This window comes from Lissotriton vulgaris, chromosome 5 (assembly GCF_964263255.1).
Source record: "Lissotriton vulgaris chromosome 5, aLisVul1.2, whole genome shotgun sequence".
NCBI classification, from domain to species: Eukaryota; Metazoa; Chordata; class Amphibia; order Caudata; family Salamandridae; genus Lissotriton; species Lissotriton vulgaris.
Window position 1 is genome coordinate 1059684071 of NC_141693.1, and position 12351 is coordinate 1059696421.

Here is a 12351-nt window from a genome sequence, read left to right on the forward strand (position 1 = left end):
CTGCGAAAAAGGGGGCGCAATGGATTGATAGCCCCCGAGGTAGCCGCTGGTCCCCAATCAGGGGACGAGGCGGCAAGCGGCCGGTGGGGGTGGGGGCCTTAAGAAGGGGCACAGGGCCCCAGTTTTGCATTCTAACCCTTATGACTTGAATCATTGGAAGGTTGTCACATCATATAACATCTGCTTATGGACACAGCTTTTGTGAGATCAAGTATGCACAGATATACATTTTAATAATACAATGTTATTCACATTTCTTAAAATATGTTACATACAAAACATTCCCCAGAATTGATATCTCACCTCCCACCGTTAACATGACACAAGATCAAATAATTTAAATGTGCATTAGCAATACACCACTTAATCCTCATAAGATATTTGCAGTATCTCAAGGAATCAGCAGGATACTGCAGACCCAGAATTCCTCAGATCCCACCTCCCCACAGAAATCCCGCTATAATCCTGCCAGTCTGCCCATATCTTGGCGTGGTATTTCGGATAGCCCCAAGATTCATAAATGGGGAGTCCCGGACTGTACAGTAGTCTATTCCCCTGCCCTGCCTCTCCAGGGATGGTTGCAATGCATTCCCCAAATCTGTTGCGATCGCCCTCTTTGCTAATAGTAATCCTATGTGAAGGAAAGCCTCTTTATATCTATAGGAGTCAATGTCTTCAGTGGCACCAAAAAGTGCAAGTTTAGGTTCCAGAGGGAAGAACCAGCCCAAAACCTCACCCAATGTGCTCTGCATCACTGCCTAGAAGGATCAAGGTGCAGAGCAAGACAAGCTAGTGTGGAAGAAGTCACCCTTTCCGCACCCACACCTAAGACAGGCAGGAAAGAGAACCTTCCCAAAGCACCACAGGAGTAGATCGAGTAATATAAATTCTATGCAACATAAGCAACTGTGTTATCCGTAATAGAGATGGAATTCTCACACAGATGACAAAGCCGCATACAAGAATGCACTAAAGGTGTATCAGGGGAAAGTGCACCTTGCCAAAAAAAGCTTCTACGAAACTAGGGTTATGGCAGCGGACAACAAAGCAAAGGAATGCTTCAAAATTGTAGATTCCTTCCTGCACCCCACTGTCACTTCTAGAGCCTGCACCCCCACAGCGGAGTGGTGCAAAGAACGCAACCTCTCGTCTCTACGGTTATCTCTTCCCTTATCCTCACTTTCTCACCTCACCTACCCCCCACTTCTTTTCTCTCTCCTTTCTCTCCTCGCCTAACGTATTGCTGACTGTTCGTTGTAAGGTATAATTGTTGATCTTGTTCTGTTATACTGTTAAACCACATTGTTGCACTTCCTACCTCTCTCTCTCCTTTCTCCCCTCTCCTAATTGTATTGCCTATTCTTTTTTTGGGATTTATTGTGTAATTGTTGAACTTTTTCTGTTACATTGTTTATTCTCATGTAAAGCGCTCTGATACCTCTGGGTCTAGCCAGCGCTATATAAAACTCTTTAAATAAATAAAATAAATGCTGAAGAAAGACCCAGCAAGAGCTTGAATCTGTGGAAGGAAGGAGATGGCGCTATCTATTTTAATTCTGAGATTCTTGACACAGTTTTGCAGGAAGCCAGGGTGTGGCAGGTTGTTTGGCCAACAGGCTTCCACAAAGTTGAGGGGGACAGCTCTGAAGGTCACAATCTCTGTTTTATCTGGGTTGCATATGAAATGGTGCGACCCCAGCCACAGAAGCACCTTGGTAAAATAGCAAGAAATAAGCTTTCCGTCTAAGTCCATGCCTTTCTCGCAAGTAAACAGCAGCTGCGTGTCATCTGCGTACGAGATGACTTTAGCACCAAGAGACTCTGCGAGAGTAGACAGGGGTGTCAGATATACATTGAACAGAGTCGGACTGAGGGGCGAACCCTGCGGAACACCCACTGACAGGGGTCTGGCTTGAACTGTATACGGTGGCAGCCAGACTTCCTGAGTCCATTTGTCCAGGCATGATGCTAACTAGCTGAAGGCACAGTGTCTGATCCCTATCTCGAGTAGGTGCTCAAGCAGTTTAAGATGTGTCCCAGTGTCAAATGCCGCCGTAAGGTCGAGCAGTATTAGCATGACTTTACCTCCCCTTTCAAGGGGGCTCCGGACGTGCTCTACAACTTCGAGGAGCGCAGTCTCTGTGCTAAATCGGTAGCGGAAGCTGGATTGAGTAAGGTGAAGAATACTGTCATCTTCAAGATAACTGAAGAGTTGGCGGTTGACTTCTTTCTACAGAATTTCAGATAAAGCGGGGAGAAGGGAGATAGGCCTGTAGCTTACTGCTTGCTTGGGTTCTGCTGCAGGTTTTTTTTAGCAGTGGTAGAACTTTGGCCTTTTAGCACATAGAGGAAACCTCCCCTGTTGCCAGCGGGGTATTGAAAATGTGGTTCACAGAAAAATTGATAGATGGTGCCACCATATTTAGCACCCTGATGGGGCAGGGGTTTGGGCGGAGCCATATTTAATGCTTTTTAATGCTTTGAGAGACTGAGCAAGGGAGATGGAAACGAAGACGTCTAAAGTGACATACGTGGGTGTGGAAGGAGATAATCATGGCCCTTGACTCAGTATTAGAGGTGCTGGGCTAAGGAAGCTCTTTTGGATAGTCATGATTTTTCATAGAAAAACTGGTTGCGTTCTTTGCACCACTCCGCTGTGGGGGTGCAGGCTCTAGAAGTGACAGTGGGGTGCAGGAAGGAATCTACGATTTTGAAGATTTCCTTTGCTTTGTTGTCCGCTACCATAACCCTAGTATCGTAGAAGCTTTTTTTGGCAAGGTGCACTTTCCCCTGATACACCTTTAGTGCATTCTTGTATGCGGCTTTGTCATCTGTGTGAGAATTCCATCTCTATGCTCTCTCAAGCTTCTTGCAGTGACTTTTACAGGTGCTAAGCTCAGCATTAAACCATGGGGCGGTAGTGCAAGATCTAGCCTGAGATATCTTTTTAATGGGTGTTAGCGAGTTAACTGTCTCACTGATCCAGCTATCAAGGTAGGGGGTGTCTCGTTCCACATCACCTTTCAGGACTCTTTCACAAAAAATTCACCAGTAGACTGCTCTGAGCAGCAACAGCTAGCATGTGTTTGTACCCCTGTGGCTCACAGGCCGGGGGCTTATTCAAGACAGGAGACTTGAAACATGGGCTGGGAGGGGAGGCGCAGCCGGACCCTATAGGGGTCCGGGTCAAACACAGCCCGGAGGAGGGAGCCCTCCCCTCACCTCTGTGATAAAGCCTGCGAAAAAGGGGCGCACTGGATTGGTAGCCCCCGAGGTAGCCGCTGGCCCCCAATAAGGGGACAAGGCGGCAAGCAGCCGGTGGGGGGCGTTAAGAAGGGGCACAGGGCCCCAGTTTTGCATTCTAACCCTTATAAGACTTGAATCATTGGAAGGTTGTCACATCATATAACATCTGCTTATGGACACAGCTTTTGTGAGATCAAGTATGCACAGATATACATTTTAATAATACAATGTTATTCACATTTCTTAAAATATGTTACATACAAAACATTCCCCAGAATTGATGTCTCACCTCGCACCGTTAACATGACACAAGATCAAATAATTTAAATGTGCATTAGCAATACACCACTTAATCCTCATAAAATATTTACAGCATCTCAATGAATCAGCAGGATACTGCAGACCCAGAATTCCTCAGATCCCACCTCCCTACAGAAATCCCGCTATAATCCTGCCAGTCTGCCCATATCTTGGCGTGGTATTTCGGATAGCCCCAAGATTCATAAATGGGGAGTCCCCGTACTGTACAGTAGTCTTTTCCCCTGTCCTGCCTCTCCAGGGATGGTTGCAATGCATTCCCCAAATCTGTTGCGATCGCCCTCTTTGCCAATAGTAATCCTATGTGAAGGAAAGCCTCTTTATATCTATAGGAGTCAATGTCTTCAGTGGCACCAAAAAGTGCAAGTTTAGGTTCCAGAGGTAAGAACCAGCCCAAAACCTCACCCAATGTGCTCTGCATCACTGCCTAGAAGGATCAAGGTGCAGAGCAAGACAAGCTAGTGTGGAAGAAGTCACCCTTTCCGCACCCACACCTAAGACAGGCAGGAAAGAGAACCTTCCCAAAGCACCACAGGAGTAGATCGAGTAATATAAATTCTATGCAACTGTGTTATCCTGAATTTCATGGTGATGATGACAAGCTATCTTGGCATCCCAGCATCCGCATCCGAAAGCTCCCCAAGACCCCTCGCTCATGCCAACAGCAGGGAATGTGTTCGATAAATTGGCGACAATAGTGTGATAAAGCAATGATATTTGTTTACACCCATCTTCACCTGTCAGCAATCTGGTTTCTAGGAGATTGTACTCAGGAAGTTCATGCAAATGAGCAATATGTGAGTTCAAGGCACGACAGGGTTGGAGGTTGCAGAAAAATTGCCATTTACATGGGTGGAAGGATGTCTGCAACTGGTCAAATGAGGCAAAACGGGTCCCCCTCATCCAATCTCCCAACATAGATATACCCAGGGGCGGCTACTCCATGTGGGCGGAGGAGTGTTGCCTCACTGCTTTCACGCAGTGCAAGAAGCAGAAACATAAAATGGTATTATATAAATACCATTTTATGTTTCTGCTTCTCGCACCGCAAGAAAGCAGAAGGGTTTGGTTGCGGGTGGGCGGGTTGGCAGGTCTGCTTGAGGGCAGGGGAGGAGTGGCTTGCCCAATGCTGTGGGCCCTGTCTCTTTGGTCGGCCCTCTGGTGCCGTCCAAATCAGTCATGCGCACTCTCCTTTTTTTTCATGTAGACTGCATGCCATTGAAGCGTTGTGATTGGCTTTGGGGAGATGAGGGAGGATGCCTGCTTCCTGTTCCTGCAGAGGCAGGAAAGCAGCAGCAGACCGGGACCAGGGTAAGGTACGTTTTTTATTATGTTGTTATTATTTAAACCCCCCGCCCCATGCAACCCCACCTTCCCTCGTGATCACTCGCCCGTCCCTCGCGACCACTCGTTCGTCCCCCCACCCCGCCCAACCCTTCGCCCGCCCATCCCACCCGTCAGCCGTGCCGGCCACGACTGGATATACCTCTCAGGTTCCAAACCCAGAAACCCTTGAGGGCTGTAAAATCTCTGAGTATGGTTTCTAAGGTCTCTAAAGGTCGATCCCCAGAGTTCCAACACCCACCTAGTCTGGTAAAGTTGCCAAAAATGTATTTGTATCTGAAAGGCTCTAAATCCAGATTCGCAAAGGTCTTGTAAAAAAATCAAAAGGTTATCTGCGTAAAGTCAAACCCTCCCCAAAATCTCCCCTGTTTGTTCATTCAAACCCCTGTACTCAGGGGCGGCTCCTCCATGTGGACAGAGGAGTGTCACCCCCACTGCTTTCTTGCAGTGCGAGAAGCAGAAACATAAAATGGTATTATAAATACCATTTTATGTTTCTGCTTCTCGCACTGCGAGAAAGCAGAAGTGTTTGGTTGGGGGCAGCGGGTGGTGGGGTCTGCTTGAGGGCAGGGGAGGAGTGGCTTGCCCAATGCTGTGGGCCCAGACTGTTTGGTCGGCCCTATGGGGCCGACCAAACCAGTCATGCCCATTTTCCCTTTTCTCCATGTTGGCTGCATGCAGCCTACATAGAGAAAATAGCCTCTCCATTGACTCCTGTGTGGTCGGCGTCCCAACCAACCACAACGCTGCCATTGCAGCGTTGTGATTGGTTTGGGGAGAGGAGGAAGGCTGCCTGCTTCCTGTTCCTGCGGAAGCAGGAAAGCAGGAGCAGACCGAGTGGTGAAGATGGGCAACACAGGAAAGGTAAATTTTATTTTTTATTATTTAAACCCTCCCTCCCCACGCGACCCTTCTTCCCTCACGAACACTCCTGTGTCCTCTCCAACCCGGCCGACCCCATGCCCACCCCCCACCCGAGAGCCATTCCGGCCGCGACTTCCTTTACTAGAGCATCAACAGGAAGTCAAGCCGCAAGAGGTTAGTGCAACAAGAAAGGTTGAGAGGGTGCAACCCTGCTGCATCCTCCTTTCATCATGGAACTCCGCGGAGAGCTCCTTTCAACTGGGAACTCCAGGGAGAGCTTGAATCTGAGGCTGGCTCTTGTACCTAGGTCCATGTAGAGAAGATGGACATAGCAAACAAAGGTATTCCTAAAGATAGCTTTCAGAAGAACCATAAATAAATAATCCCATGATACCGGGTCAAAGGCCATTTTAAAATAGACAGTAAGAAGTGCTAAGGGACCCTATAGCTTGTCTGCCAGTGTCAGTGCATTATGAGGCCTACGGCTATTATGCCTAGTAGAACTTCCTGTAAAAGTTTGTAAAAAAATGATGGATGGAACCCTTGAATTAATCTCAGTCACTGGTAATCCCTTGGCCGTATCCAAGTCCATCGTTATTTTGTATACCATGCCACCTAAGTTTGCACCCAGCCATATGCAAATCAGTATTGACCAGGAGACTCCAACCTTTTCTATATTAAGAGCTACTTACGATGTAAGAAAATCATCCTGAACTACTAATATTATTAGTGTTGTAATAATGACATCAGACATTATAATTACATTATTCATTGATAAAAATGTAAGCAGTAATGTAAAAAAGCAGTTATGTAAAATAGGCTTTGTTAATGTGACATGCCTCTTTGTGGGTAATGCATACCAGCCATGGCTACAATGCCCGACACTAATATTAGTATTGTCTGCACAACTCATCATTATTTTTCACTGAAATATCAGATTTAAAATATCTTTCGAAAACTCAGCTAATTTTCTCCAAACCATGACTGATTTTCCACCTTCTCAACAGCTTGCGCAACTAACTAATCATGATATTCATACCAGCGTTTCCAGCATGTTGTTCAACCAAATAAGATACGAACATTGTATGACCTCTCTTGTAGCTGGCTCTAAGGTGAAGCCAGGGTTTAGTTATGTATTTTTGCGTAGCTTCAAAATTGATATTGCATTTTAGATTGTGCTGAAATCTCACACTATTTTTCTCACACTGCACTGCCCCCCCTCCTTACCCTCTCACTACTTGGGGCACTGTTTTATTATGATGATGACAAAATGATTCTTTGCGCTATGTTCTGTACCTTGAACACACACTGAGATTAAATAACAAGTGTGTCTATGCTATAAATGTATTTTTGTGTTTACTTTCCAATATTTCTGATCTAAAGTTTCTATGTACTGGGACCCCTTTCTAAATGTACCGTTTAAGCACCCAGGTCCCAGTGACTATATTGTGTAAACCCCTTTTCCTGTGCCAATTTTCTCCAAACATCAGCTAATGAGTCCCGAACAAATACATATATTTGTATTAGTTTTGGGATATATATTAATTGAACTAAGCAAAGACGTCTAATTTAGTAGACTGTGCTGCACACAGGAGAGTTACTTACAGGTAGCTGAAGATCTACCAGTAGCTCACGAGCTACTCGTTGGAGAAGCCTGGTCTTGACCCTACACCAAAGGAAACCATCCATCCCGAACTGCCAGGTCAGGTCATCCTTGAATCCAAACACAAGCAACCTAGAGCCGCTGTTACCGAAAAGGACTCATCATCCAAGTATAGCTTGGTTCCAGTGACACAGTGTGCATGGTGCACAAGTCTGGGCATACCTGCCACAATTAGGGTGACACACTAAAGTATACAAAAAAGTGATGGATGGAATGCTTGAATTAATCTCAGCCACTGGTAATCATGTGGGTCCGCTTTCCAGTCCATCGTTATTTTGCACACCATGCTACCTCAGTTTGGACCTAGCCACATGCAAATCAATCTTGACCCTGTTCCAATGGGAATAGTCCAGGTTAAACTGCTAGGCCAGATCTTCCCTGAACTGGAACCCAAGCAACCCAGGACCGTTTTTGCTCTTATTAGCGCTCATCAGCAAGGTATAGCTTGGTTACAGTGGCACAGCTCAATAGCGACAAAACAGAGGAGGTCCTCAAAGACACCTCTCTCTGGTCCCCGGGTTGGTGGCCCACGTGCTAGGTCCGACTCTTCGTCCATCCAACATGGCCAGAAGCTTGGACATTATGATCAACAACAGCATCTCCATGGTGAATCAAGTCAGCACGGTTGCTTCCACCGGGAGAGGAGTTGGCCTAGCGGCTAGGGCTTTCGACCTCGAATCTGGGGAACCGGGTTCGATTCTCGGCAACGACGCTGAACATCCTGTGATTCTGGGCAAATCACTTAATCACCCCGTGCCTTACAAAAATGAATGTGTCCTCATGTCATGCAACTGGTGCTATGTAAAGCGCTCTGATACCCGATACCTTAGGGTCAAGTTTGCGCTATATAAAACTCTGGAGAAAAAAAAAACCTGCTTCTACACCCTTAAACTAATCAGAAAAAACTTCAAATGACTACCCCTCTACACCCGCAGAACCACCATGAAGCCCTGGTCACTGACAGGCTCAAGTACAAGAACACCCTCTTCATTGGCATCACTGCCCAACTCCCCAAAGGTTCTAACTTGTAAACAGCTTGCAAAACTTAGACTTAAACACTCCTCAAAAACTCCACTGACTTCCAATCCAGTCACCGCCCTTCTGAAATTCGTCACACACACTTTCAAAGCACTATACAACCAAGGCCCAGCATACCTCAACAAAAGCATTCTCTTCCACACTCTGCAGAACACCTCCATTCCAGAGACATTTTAAGGCATGGGTTAAGTGGGCAATTTGCCCAGGGTCCCCACCTTCCAAGGAGGCCACTGGAATAGTAAACTTTCTTTCTGTTTGACCTCTGTCTATTATATTTCTTTAGTTAAACCTCTTCCTCTCTCGGACTGTCTCTTTATCTGACTCTCTCTATCCAGCATCACCTGAATGATTTTTGGAGCCAAGTGCAAGATATTTGTAGCTGGTTTTGTGTGACTGTTACCGTTAAACTTGTAATTTAGTATTGTTTGGCATAGGGGGCCTGAATTAGCAAGAAATAGGAAATACCATTCACATTTGTTCAGTGTATGCATGGGCGTCCGCAGACATTTTTCCAGGGGGGGGCAAAATGTTAACGTTATCACCATCCTCCGACATGATGTGTGCCGGGTGGGGCACAAGAAACACTGGGGGGCAGAACTGGGATAGACTCAATTAAATGCCAGGAATCCAGGACATGTGAGTGACCCTGCCACAGGCCACCAAATACCACCTGTAGGGAAAACGCTAAACTTTCTGACAAGGTGCTTTATCTCTGTCTGCTAGGTGTGCAGACTTCCGGGTCCTCGATCCAACACCAATCAAGGCTCTCTTCAGCACGATTCGATTTTTATCAGAATACTTTAAAGCAGCCTATCATTAAAGCACCAGATTAAATATACTGTATGCACAGTGTATGTTAGGGATTATTTGTAGCACACATATTTACCAATATTGGCTTCTTGGTGCTAGAATTCATGATAACTTTTATCCAAAATTAAAGCACAACGTCAAAGGTAGTCATAAATAATGCATCAATCACACACGCTAGTGATTCGCCAGTGGGTGTTCCCTTTACTAGAATTCCCCGGGCATTGCTAAATTTTACATACATTCAATTAATTTATACAAAATAAAATGTATAGGTCCAAATGTTAGCTATATTTTTGAAAAGAAACTTAGAGTCCCTCTACGTGTAGTCAATGTCAAACTGACAACGGGCCCACGTTTAGGGATACAATAATGGCCAGCTCCCTTATGAGGAAGCCGGGCACCGTAAATGTGTGGCACATGCGGCGCCCTCAGCGGCAGCACATCATAGGTCCAGAAATGCTGAGTCTTGCACAGTGGTCGAAGTGGGGGGGGAAAAGTAGGGGAACAGTGGGCGGAGAATCAAAGGGTGGGAATAACCCAAGGATTGGATCTGTGGGTGGAGCCAGAGGTGTGGCCAGAATGCGCAGACATCCCAATTTTTAGTATTTGTTTGGCATTTCACTGCCCAGTTCAATCAACCAATGGATACACATGATTATTTAAGGTTATAATGAGTTATTGACATTAAAATATATTCACAAAGTGGGATATGCTTCTAATCACAGAATGTACCAAATAGGATAAACTGTGGAAACACAAGCCATTTGTCTCCGAGCCATGGAGTTTGTCATCAGCACTACTCCCTTTTTCCACAACAGCAGTTCAAACATGAATGGCAAAATATCCTAGTTTGCAAATGTTTTCTCTAAAATTATGGCTCTGCCATATTTGCTTCGTAATGCAAGATCTGCTGCATGATCTGACCATTTAAACTAATAAATTGTCTGTAGCTCAAACATATCAAAAGTTAATATAAAATGTGACTTGTGTTGCTGTGGAGTGGATGGCCTATTGTAAAGGTTGACTGATCTCCTTTCTCACTGCTGCGTTTGTATGTTACACTGGTACTAATAAGGCAAAATCTTTCCAGAGACTGTTAGCATGTGTACACACGTCAAAATAATAAAATATCTGAAAATATACTGCATTACGCTACAGCCTTTTTTTTAATGCATAATTTAGTCAACACTAGGGCATAATGTTGTCATCCTTTGCTGCATAATTAATTCCAGTGGCCCCACAGCAGGCAGCACATGTTAAAAGTGCTTGTGAATGAAGCCGGGTGACTGTAAGTTTGCAAACTTAGTTTGGTGTGCGTGCAAATCCTGCATTGCCAATCCCTGGTGAGTTACAGCTACTACTGCTGAAACAAGGCCAATGGAGGTACCTATGGGTGAGGCAGACTGGCCTCAAGGGCAGGGCCAGCCATAGCACTGGTGGTGTCCTGTGCATTAATGTTTGTTAGTGCCCCCCAATGACCACCTCTGCCATGGATTCCCTCACTACCACCCTTTAACTGTGCCCCCAAAGTTTCCATAACTACTCTCTCTCAGGTGCATTTAATTTGATTTACAGTGCCACTCATACCATTGCAGGGTGTCCGAGCACTTTACATCACACACATTACACAGAGACAATCAATATGTGTGTAAATCACTGTATAGAAAATGTTACATAAGGCTAAGGACTACAAGGTGTAGGAACACATGACAACCATACTAGTAGCCCGTATAGTTTTATAGTGATTGGTCTGGAGAAACACAATACCCATAATTTAAAACGTAATACCATGGTTGGAGGTTCTCCTTAATAATCAGAATTGATTTCTGTCCAAAAGAACACTTTTTGGGACATTAGGATAATCAAAGACTGGGGGAGGAAGACTGGTTGGGAGGGAACATAACGCTCAAATTTATACCTTGCAGTTTGTATGCAGCTCTTAGATGACAGTTATTAGCTCACGGTTCTAAGTTAGGATTTTAATGTATAAACTGCAAGTAATAAAATGATCTCTCTGACAAAAGCAGTAGCCCACTGACCTATTTACATTATGTGCACTTTGTGATCTGCATGGCGCATGTTCTTTGCAGCTGGTACATTAACCCACTGAACTACCTTTCCATGAGTCAAAACTTCCACTAGATAAAATTCTGATCTCTCTCTAGGTTGTACATTAATCACCAGAGTCATCATGACATTTTTATTGTTACCGAAAATTGCTGGAGGCCAGGAAGGAGGCAGCAAGTGTTTTTAAAACAATAATATTTGCAAACATGATGCCTCCACCTAAAGTCAGCACCCGGTGCGGTCACACTGGTTGCACCGCCCTAGAGCTGGTCCTTCTCAAGGCTCCTGTGACCTCAGTGACAGGGTCACTGTTTCTCTAGGATGTGCTGCTTCATAGGCCTGCCCGCAAGACTGGAGGTGAACTTCAGTATGGATAGTGGTGGACAAGCCTTGAAGGTTAACCTACACTTGTCATGCTAGGGTCCACCTGCTGGTACGAATACACCAGGACTTCTAAGGTGTTGCGAAGCCCTTTAAGGTCTAGCATGTGATTGTGCTATCGCTGGAGAGTGGTCTGGTGGGCTGGTTATTAAGGCTAAACCTGGTTCCCAGTTTCAAATTCAGCAGCTCTGACCATAGTGCCACATCCTCTTCCACACTGAACACCGTACTGCCCCACTGAGAAAAACTCCCACTGTCTTCAACTACAACCCAATTGTTGCCCACTATAAACACCTGGATGCGGCTCAATTTAAATTACGCACTAGACAAGAGCTATATGCGGCCTACAAAAAAAAAAGTAAGTACATCCTGGAAAACGCAAACACTTATAGGGAATGCAAAATTTAGCAAACCATGGGAAATGTAAGCAGGAACAACATGGTTACCTTAATGCTTTTGCACTTATTCAGAAATCAGTGAGTGCTTTTTCCTGAAAGGTTAAGGACACGACTACAGGGCCCTGAATGGACCCATTTCAATGGCCATTGCTTCTATCCTTACAAAACGTAAGCAGTATGGTAAAAAGACCACAACCCTGGACGCAGAGCCGCAGCACATAT